The sequence below is a fragment of the Micromys minutus genome (assembly GCF_963924665.1).
Source record: "Micromys minutus genome assembly, chromosome: 8".
Lineage (NCBI taxonomy): Eukaryota > Metazoa > Chordata > Mammalia > Rodentia > Muridae > Micromys > Micromys minutus.
The window spans coordinates 73,320,512-73,329,343 of NC_137977.1; the positions used below are offsets into that span (position 1 = coordinate 73,320,512).

General features: G+C 34.7%; 1 pseudogene across 1 annotated transcript; it reads right to left on the bottom strand.

Moving 5' to 3' along the window:
• Positions 1–1,694: 1,694 nt before the first annotated feature.
• LOC308423442 (bifunctional phosphoribosylaminoimidazole carboxylase/phosphoribosylaminoimidazole succinocarboxamide synthetase-like) lies at positions 1,695–3,183 on the bottom strand (annotated as a pseudogene). Its single transcript has 2 exons — positions 2,514–3,183; positions 1,695–2,272 (listed from the first exon to the last, which is right to left on the bottom strand). The product of its transcript is annotated as a bifunctional phosphoribosylaminoimidazole carboxylase/phosphoribosylaminoimidazole succinocarboxamide synthetase-like (transcript).
• Positions 3,184–8,832: the final 5,649 nt, after the last annotated feature.

Here is an 8,832-nt window from a genome sequence, read left to right on the forward strand (position 1 = left end):
TTTAATAAAGTGATGGTTGTTGATTCTCAAAGATCCAGTAGGTGCCTTTTAGCTTCCAAAAGAGGGAACAACCATCTGTGCTACTCAGCTATGATACTGTGGCACAGTGACTCTAAGGGTGCAGTAATGGCATATATATTTTGGTGGTAACTATCAGTATTTTAATGGTCTTATGATCTGCTCAACAAATGTAAAGCCTATCTAATCATGGAAACCTAGCCAATAGCCCAAGGCTGCTAAAGTCATGGATCTGGGAGAAGAATCAACAACAACTACTTCACTAAAGTAACAGAATCCCCTAACTACAACATGCTAAACATTTGTCCGCATACTCACTCACCTTTAGGGGAGTCCTTATCCCTTATCAGGAAAGCTTTTTGCAAAAAATGGATACCATTACAGCAACCAACAACCAATCAAAATGAAAAACTATCATTTTTCTGATAAATTCATAACACAGCTTCAGGACCTAAGGATCACGGTTTATTTTGGAAAAAGGCTAAGAAATATTTAAAATCCAAACTATCATGGAATTTTCTGTAAACTTGTGTCTGTTAAAAAGGCTCACTTACATGACTGTCTAAATATAAGAAAAACAAATAGAACAATAATAGATATGGTAAAGAGGACATGGGAAAGCCAAAGATGCTTCATCCTAAACAAAGAACCTATATAGGTAATAAAGAAATGCTGAGAGTGGTAAAAATAGTATTCTCAGGAAATAACATAACAAATAACCTAATAACAAATGGTTATACCTGTAAAAATGCATATATTTAATATTATAAAGACTGATTAGGTCATATTTTTATTTTTAGGAATATGCATGGACAAGGAACAATATATTTATACTACAACAATTGATGATAAAGAGGCCTGGAATTTGAAAAATAAATGAGGAAGGATACATGGGAAGATTTGGGGGAAGAAAAGGGAAAGAATGCATAATCTCAAAAATAAACTGTTTCAATATGTTATATACATTGTGAATATTAAATCTTTTAATGGAATGTAAAATAAGGATAATATAAATTTCATATATAAATGAAGTACGCACAATACTAGTAACTTGTTTTTATTGGTTTGTTTGTTTTTAACTCTTTAAAAAATTATAACTTTTTAAAATTGTGTATGTTGGGTGGGGGAATGTAATAGATTTGGAAGCAGGTACATAAGAAAGACATGAGGTCATATCCCCTGAGTTAAAGATTATTGTGAGGCAGTCTTCCATGGATGCTAGGAACCAACCTCAGATGATCTGCAAGAGAGCCATCCTGGTTCTTGAATGGCAGAGAAATTGCTCCACTTCCATAACTAAATATTTACCCAACAATGACTATACAGAATGTGAGATGTAATTTAGCAGTGTAATGCCAATTTTACTAACAATAAAGATTCCTTCCCAAGCAAATACAGGGTCTCAATATACAGTCTAAACTGGACTTGAATTTAGTGATTCTGCTGCCTCAGTCTCTGGAATGCTAAGGTCACAGGAGCATATCACTATAATAGAGCTAGAAAATACTAATAATATCCACTAACAATGTTCTCACTCAAACGTTGAGAACTATTTGTTCATTAGTAGACTGCATTGTTTTCTCTGCTGTGAAATCATTTTGCTTGATTTTTTCTATAAATGCAAACTAGAAATATGTAACTTTTCTCCTGCAAATTAAGTTGCTTTTTCAAAAATTTCATTGTCTGATTTTCTCATTAGCCTGCTTTAAGGCTATCCACATGTTCAATATGTTGCTATAAGTTTGGCCCACACCAAATGGTTGTTTAACCCAAATATCTGAGCAGCAAACTGAGCTGATTTCTGGATAAAGTATTGTTAAACAGCCAAGACCATTGGGCAGTCGAAGAGATGGGCCACACATTCTGAGCACCTCAGTCTGGTGTGACTGGGGGATAGCTGATAACCGGATATCCAGTATTACTAGATATCTCTGGCCCTAGAACTTTGCTGCTGCCTGCCACTATGACAAATGCAGTAGGTATGCCATCCCCTTCATATCCTGTTTTAATCCTCAAAGTTTCATCTGGTCTTTTATGTGAGGATGTTACTCTAAGTTTACACAGAATCCCAAAATTTCCAAAAACCTTCTTAATTTTTTCACAGTGACCAAGGACAGAGGTTGGTCCCATCCATACTATGATTCTACACAGACTGTCTGACTTGAGAAGCAACCCACTTGGTCTACAGCCCACTCAAAGTTTTTCTTTATCATCTGGAGTCCTTCTGGAGTTACTTTTATTCCCTCTCTTACAACTTTATTTTAAAAGAGTAAGAGAGAGACACAGATGTACAGATTTTTAAAGGCATTTTTCCATAACACTATATGAATATATTTTTGTCAGTACTTAATTCTTTTAGATGTTTGATGGTATGCATTGAAATCTTGTTACCATAAGCATAAAGTACATGTAGAACAGAACATAATATGGAAACAGTCAGAGTTTTCTTGGTGTGTATAGATTAAACATAAACTTCTTTGAGATCATGATAAGACTGTCTTTCTTCTGGCTCTGATCTCTGGATGGCCATTCTCTAGCAATCATTATTGATAACACCGGCAAGGACAATCTCTTTGGTGGTTACATCAATGCCAAATTCAATCTTTATATCAACCAGCATAAAGTTCTGGGGCAGTCAGGATTTCCCCAGAATTTCAAAAATAGCTGTGTGGCATGACTCATGATGTCCAGTCTAGCCTGTAGCAAGTTCAGCAAAACAGTATTTTGCAGCAATGATGCTCTCCATACCACTGTGGATCATTACTGGCATCATCCTTGAAGAACATCTCTACTTTTGAAATATAAAATTTTTACCCCTCCTTTACAGCAGAATTCCTTTTGAGAAATACCCAGTTGCTATTCATCAGATAGCCATTCAATTGGAATCATTTCACACTGAGGAGCAATGCAAGCAGTCTCCCCAAATTTCTTGGTGAAAGCAGTTTTTAGTCCATCTTCCTGTAACAACTGAAAGAATGCATCTGGTGATCTTACTGGAGATTGCAGCTTTGCCTTCTGAGTGGCTCTTTTTAGCTGCATTTCCTGCTATTATCTGGTCTTTGGAATGCAGGAGGGCTATTCTTGGATTATCTAACAATTCATAGACTTCTTTTTTTAACCTTCATAGAGTTTCTTCCAGATGTTTAGTACTTCTACTGTTGCCATTATCCCAGGTGAACTAGAGGAGCAGACTGTGCAGGAAGGGGGTGGGAGGGTGAGGAGGAGGTGAGGAGTGCTAAGAGGCAGAGAGCTCTGGAAAACAAGAGAGATCCAGCAACTCATTTTCTGTATGCAAAGGAAAAGAATTCCTGAGTGCCACTAGAAATGGTAAAAATTAAAAATAAAAAACAAAACCTGATTGGAAAAAAAGACAGAGGGTAGAATATAATGAAATAATGCGTAAAAATTATGTTTAACTGAGTAAAATAAATTTTGGATCCAGTAGATTGGATTTAATATTTTATGTATGAAGTTTGTGTTAGGTAAATATCTAGTGATTATTCATGTTAAGTTTGGGACTTATATTCATTTGCCCTTTATTTTAATAACTTTGTTGGGTATGTAAGAAGTCTAAATTTTTGCAAAGTAACAACGATCCAACTTTCTTATTATTATTGGTCTGGGGTGCAACAAGAATAGTGCTCACTGAGGTAGAAATAAGAACTACTTGCATGAAGGGAGAATTGCTCCACATATTATTTCAGTAACCCTCTGTATTGGCTTGGTCCTGCAGAGCTTAGGAACATATTGGAAGTAGTTTTGTAATTCAGTTGTATCTGTTCCTTTTTTTTGAGATCATAATGTGAAGCATAATATACTCCTGATTTTAAGTGGTCAGATCAGATTCAAAATAAGAGTTTTACTATCGTAAATTATAATTTCTAGATGAGCTTTGCAGATGAATTGCATTATTCTTCAGTAATCTCTAACAGGTATGAGAACTCATGCACACCAAAAGCCCCCTTGAATGAAGATAAATATTTTACTTTATATCTTTTCAAAATACTGAGGATTTTGTAAGATTATTTACATTTTCTTTAATATCACTGAGACAGTGTTAGAGCATTAAGTAAAATGTATGTTTTACCCATGTTTTTTATTGGTTCTTAAACAAAGGAATGCTCCTGGTGGTCAAATACTTAAAGCAGTTTCAAGTGACAAAGTCCCTAATACTAAGTGCTGAAATAAATTCACTTGTACCATTAGTCCTCTTCCTCTGACATTTGGTGAGCATGTTTGTCAACTCTTGTTCACTATGCATACTCGTATCATAATTTGTAGAGCTCAAAACTATGTATTCTAGCAACAAAGAAACTGGTATATATTTTCCAAAGAAATATTATATGTTTCAATAATGTTCTAAACACCTCTAATATTTTAATGGGAATGATGAAATTTTAAAACAAAAGCTAAATCCCAGGAGCAGTGTGATTGCCTAGAATCTATAACATACTAACTGTAATGACTAGAATTCCAGACATTAAGAAACTAGCATCATGAGCAAAGCTTTAATAATTACATACATAGGATATTGAGGCAAGAGATTTGTTTTGAGTTCAAGATTAATATAAGTTACAAAGTGGCTATTGTAAGTTTGGGTTTCATAGCAAGACACTTTCTCAAAAACAAATTAACAATCTACAGACATTGAGAAAATGTAAACTGACAAAATAAATTATATGCCATAGAATTCTATTAATAATGTGGTACTTTGCCACATTTAGTAAGCATACAAAGTCAATATTGCAACATATTCTTCATGGATTTGAATAATTTTATTGTTTAAATGGTAAAAAATTGATTTTGTTTCAAGGAGTAGAAGAAAACTTCAGTTCAAACTCATTTATGCTAATAGTAAAAATACTTGGCAGGTTGAACAATAATTTCCTTAAAATATCAGAGAGATTTTATTCCTTTTAATAGCAAAGCACAAAGGAACAAACTTAACTTCATTACTAGGAACTGAGAGAAAATGTCTAGTAATAGTGGAATAGAAATATGCTACAGACAGAAGAAAACAAAATCTTACCACCAATAACACAAAAATCTTCATTCTTTACATGGATTTTCTGCTCTTAAATACTTCCACAAGGTTGACCCACATTGTTCATAAGTTTTGGAATTGAGAAAAAATACATATAACAAATAAGCAGTAGAAATATAAATAAATTACACTATCATCCAATACATTTATAAGCAATGGCCACAGCCAGCTCACTAAAGCATTAAAGTAGCTCCAAACAATTAGATAGAAACATTTATAGAAAGTATATAAAGATTAGGAGAAAGAAGAGGTCCAGACTTATGTGTATAATTTAAATGGTTAATGAATGTTTTAATTAATTTCAACTGAAAATATAGAAAAATGGAGATATTATTTGGGAACAAATTTGTATTTTTTTAAACGACTTTATTTTACAAAACAAAGATAAATGTGCAGATTTTAAACATATTTTGCTTAAAATTATACATTTTTGTCAGTACTGTTTTTTCAGATATTAAATAATTTTTACATAAAACTATGTGAATATATTTTTTAGTCAGTACTTGATTTTGTTCAAGGGCTTGACAGTATGCATTGAAAACCTAATAGTTACAATGAGCATAAAGTACATGCAAAACAAAACGCATCATGGAAATTGTCACAGTCTTCTTGTTTTGTAAATATATATATATATATATATATATATATATATATATATATATATATATATATATATATATATATATTTGTTTTCTTTATTTCCTGGACTTCATACAGTCTGTGAGTTGTTTCTGGGAAAGTGCAAGCCTCTGGGGTTAGCATCCCAATATCAGTGACTGCATATTATGTCTGTTCTTTTGAGACTGGGTTATCTCACTCAGGATGATATTCTTTAGATACAGCCATTTTCTTAAGAATTTGGTTAAGTCATTGTTTCTGGTGGCTGAGTAGTATTCCATTGTGTAAATGTACCACAATTTTTGTGTCCACTCATCTTCTGAAGGACATCTGGGTTCTTTCCAGCTTCTGGCTATTAAAAATAGAGCTGCTATGAACATTGTGGTGTATATATCTTTGTTGTGTATTAAAGTGTCTCTGGGGTATATGCCCAGAAGTGGAATAGCTGGGTCTTCAGGTAGTACTATATGCAATTTTCTGAGGTATCGCCAGACTGATTTCCAGAGTGGTTGTATTAGTTTGCAACCCCACAAACAGTGAAGAAGTGTTCCTCTTTATCCGAAGCCTCGCCAGCATCTGCTGTCATATGGTTTTTGGATCTTGGCTAATCTGACTGGTGTGAGGTGGAATCTCAGGGTTGTTTTGATTTGCATTTCCCTGATGGCTAAACATGTCTAGCACTTCCTCAGATGTTTCTCGGGCATTCGGTGTTCCTCAACTGAGAACGTTTTGTTTAGCTCTGTACCCCATTTTTTAATAGGGTTATTTGATTCTCTGGTGTCTAGATTTTTGAGTTCCTTGTATACCTTGGTTATTAGGCCTCTATATGATAGGGTGTTGGTAAAGATCTTTTCCCATTCTGTTGGTTGCCTTTTTGTTTTCTTGACGATGTCCTTAGCCTTACAGAAACTTTGCAATCTCATTAAGTCCAATTTATTAATCTTTGACCTTAGAGCTTGAGCCATTGGTGTTTTGTTCAGAAAATTTTCTCCTGTGCCTATGTGTTCTAAGGTTTTCTCTAATTTCTCATGTAATAGTTTCAGTGTATCTGGTTTAATGTAGAGATCTTTGATCCACTTACTCTTGAGCTTTGTACAAGGAGATAAGAAAGGATCTATTTTCATTCTTTTGCATGCTGAGTGCCAGTTGGACCAGCACCATTTGTTGAAAAGGCTGTCCTTTTTCCATTGAATGTTTACTGCTCCTTTGTCAAAAATCAGGTGACCATATACATGAGGGCTCATTTCTGGATCTTCTATTCTATTTCTTTGATCCACATGCCTATTTCTGTACCAGTACCATGCAGTTTTCAGCACAATTGCCTTGTAATATAGCTTGAGGTCAGGGATAGTGATTCCCGCACATATTTTTTTGTTGTTGAGAATGGATTTAGCTATTCTAGGTCTTTTGTTATTCCATATGAAATTGCACATTGATCTTTCCAATTCCATGAAGTACTGGGTTGGAATTTTGATGGGGATTGCATTAAATCTGTAGATTGCTTTTGGTAGGATGGCCATTTTTAAGATGCTGATCTTCCCAATACATGAACATGGGAGATCTTTCCATTTTCTGAGATCCTCCTCAATTTCTTTCTTTAGAGGTTTAGTTCTTGTCATACAGGTCCTTCACTTGCTTAGTTAGAGTCACTCCAAGGTATTTCATAGTTTTTGTAACGATTGTAAAGGGTACGTTTTCCCTAATTTCTTTCTCCACATGTTTGTCCTTTGAGTACAGGAAGGCTACTGATTTGTTCGAGTTAATTTTGTATCTAGCCACTTTGCTGAACTTGTTTATCAGCTGTAGGAGTTCTCTGGTGGAATTTTTGAGGTCACTCAAGTACACTATCATGTCATGTGCAAAGAGCGATGTTTTTATCTTTTCCTTTCCGATTTGTATCCCCTTGATCTCCTTTTGCTGTCTAATTATTCCAGCCAGGACTTCCAGTACTATGTTGAATAGGTAGGGGGAAGTGGGCAACCTTGTCGAGTCCCTGATTTTAGTGGGATTGCTTCAAGTTTCTCGCCATTAAGTTTGATGTTGGCTGTTGGTTTGCTGTATATTGCTTTTATTTTGTTTAGGTATGGACCTTGGATTCCTGTTCTTTCCAGGACTTTTAACATGAAGGGGTGTTGGATTTTGTCAAATGCTTTCTCAGCATCTAGTGAGATGACCATATGATTTTGATCTTTGAGTTCGTTTATATGGTGGATTACATTGATGGATTTCCTTATGTTAAACCATCCCTGCATCCCAGGAATGAAGCCTACTTGGTCATGATGAATGATCGTTTTAATGTGTTCTTGGATTCGTTTTGCAAGGATTGTGTTGAGTATTTTTGCATCAATGTTCATAAGTCATATTGGTCTGAAGTTCTTTTTCCTTATAGGGTCTTTGTGTGGTTTAGGTACGAGAGTTATTGTAGCCTCAAAAAATGAGTTAGGTAGTATTCCATCTGATTCTATCTTTTGGAATAGTTTGGAGAGTATTGGTATTATATCCCCAATAAATGTCTGATAGAATTCTGCACTGAACCGGTCTGGACCTGGGCTTTTTTTGGTTGGGAGACTTCTGATGACTTCTTCTATTTCTTTAGGTGTTATAGGGTTATTTAGATGGTTTACTTGGTCCTGGTTTAACTTTGGGATCTTGTATCTGTCTAGGAATTTATCCATTTCCTCCAGATTTTTCAATTTTGTGGAGTATAAGTTTTTGTAGTAGGATCTGATGATTTCTTGAATTTCCTCAGTTTCAGTTGTTATGTTCCCACTTTCCTTTCTGATGTTGTTAATTTGTATACTCTCTCTTTGCCCTCTAGTTAGTCTTGCTAGGGGTTTATCAATCTTGTTGATTTTCTCAAAGAACCAACTCTTGGTTTTGTTGATTTTTTTAATGGTTCTTTTTGATTCTATTTGGTCTATTTCTGCCCTAATTTTGATTATTTCTTGCCGTCTACTCTTTTTGGGTATATCTGCTTCGTTCTGTTCTAGGGCTTATAGCTGTGCTGTCAGGTTGCTTATGTAAGCTCTCTCCAGTTTCTTTTTAGAAGCACTTATGTATATGAATTTTCCTCTCAGTACTGCTTTCATTGCATCCCATAGGTTTGGGTACATTGTGTTTTCGTTTTCGTTGAATTCTAGAAAATCCTTAAT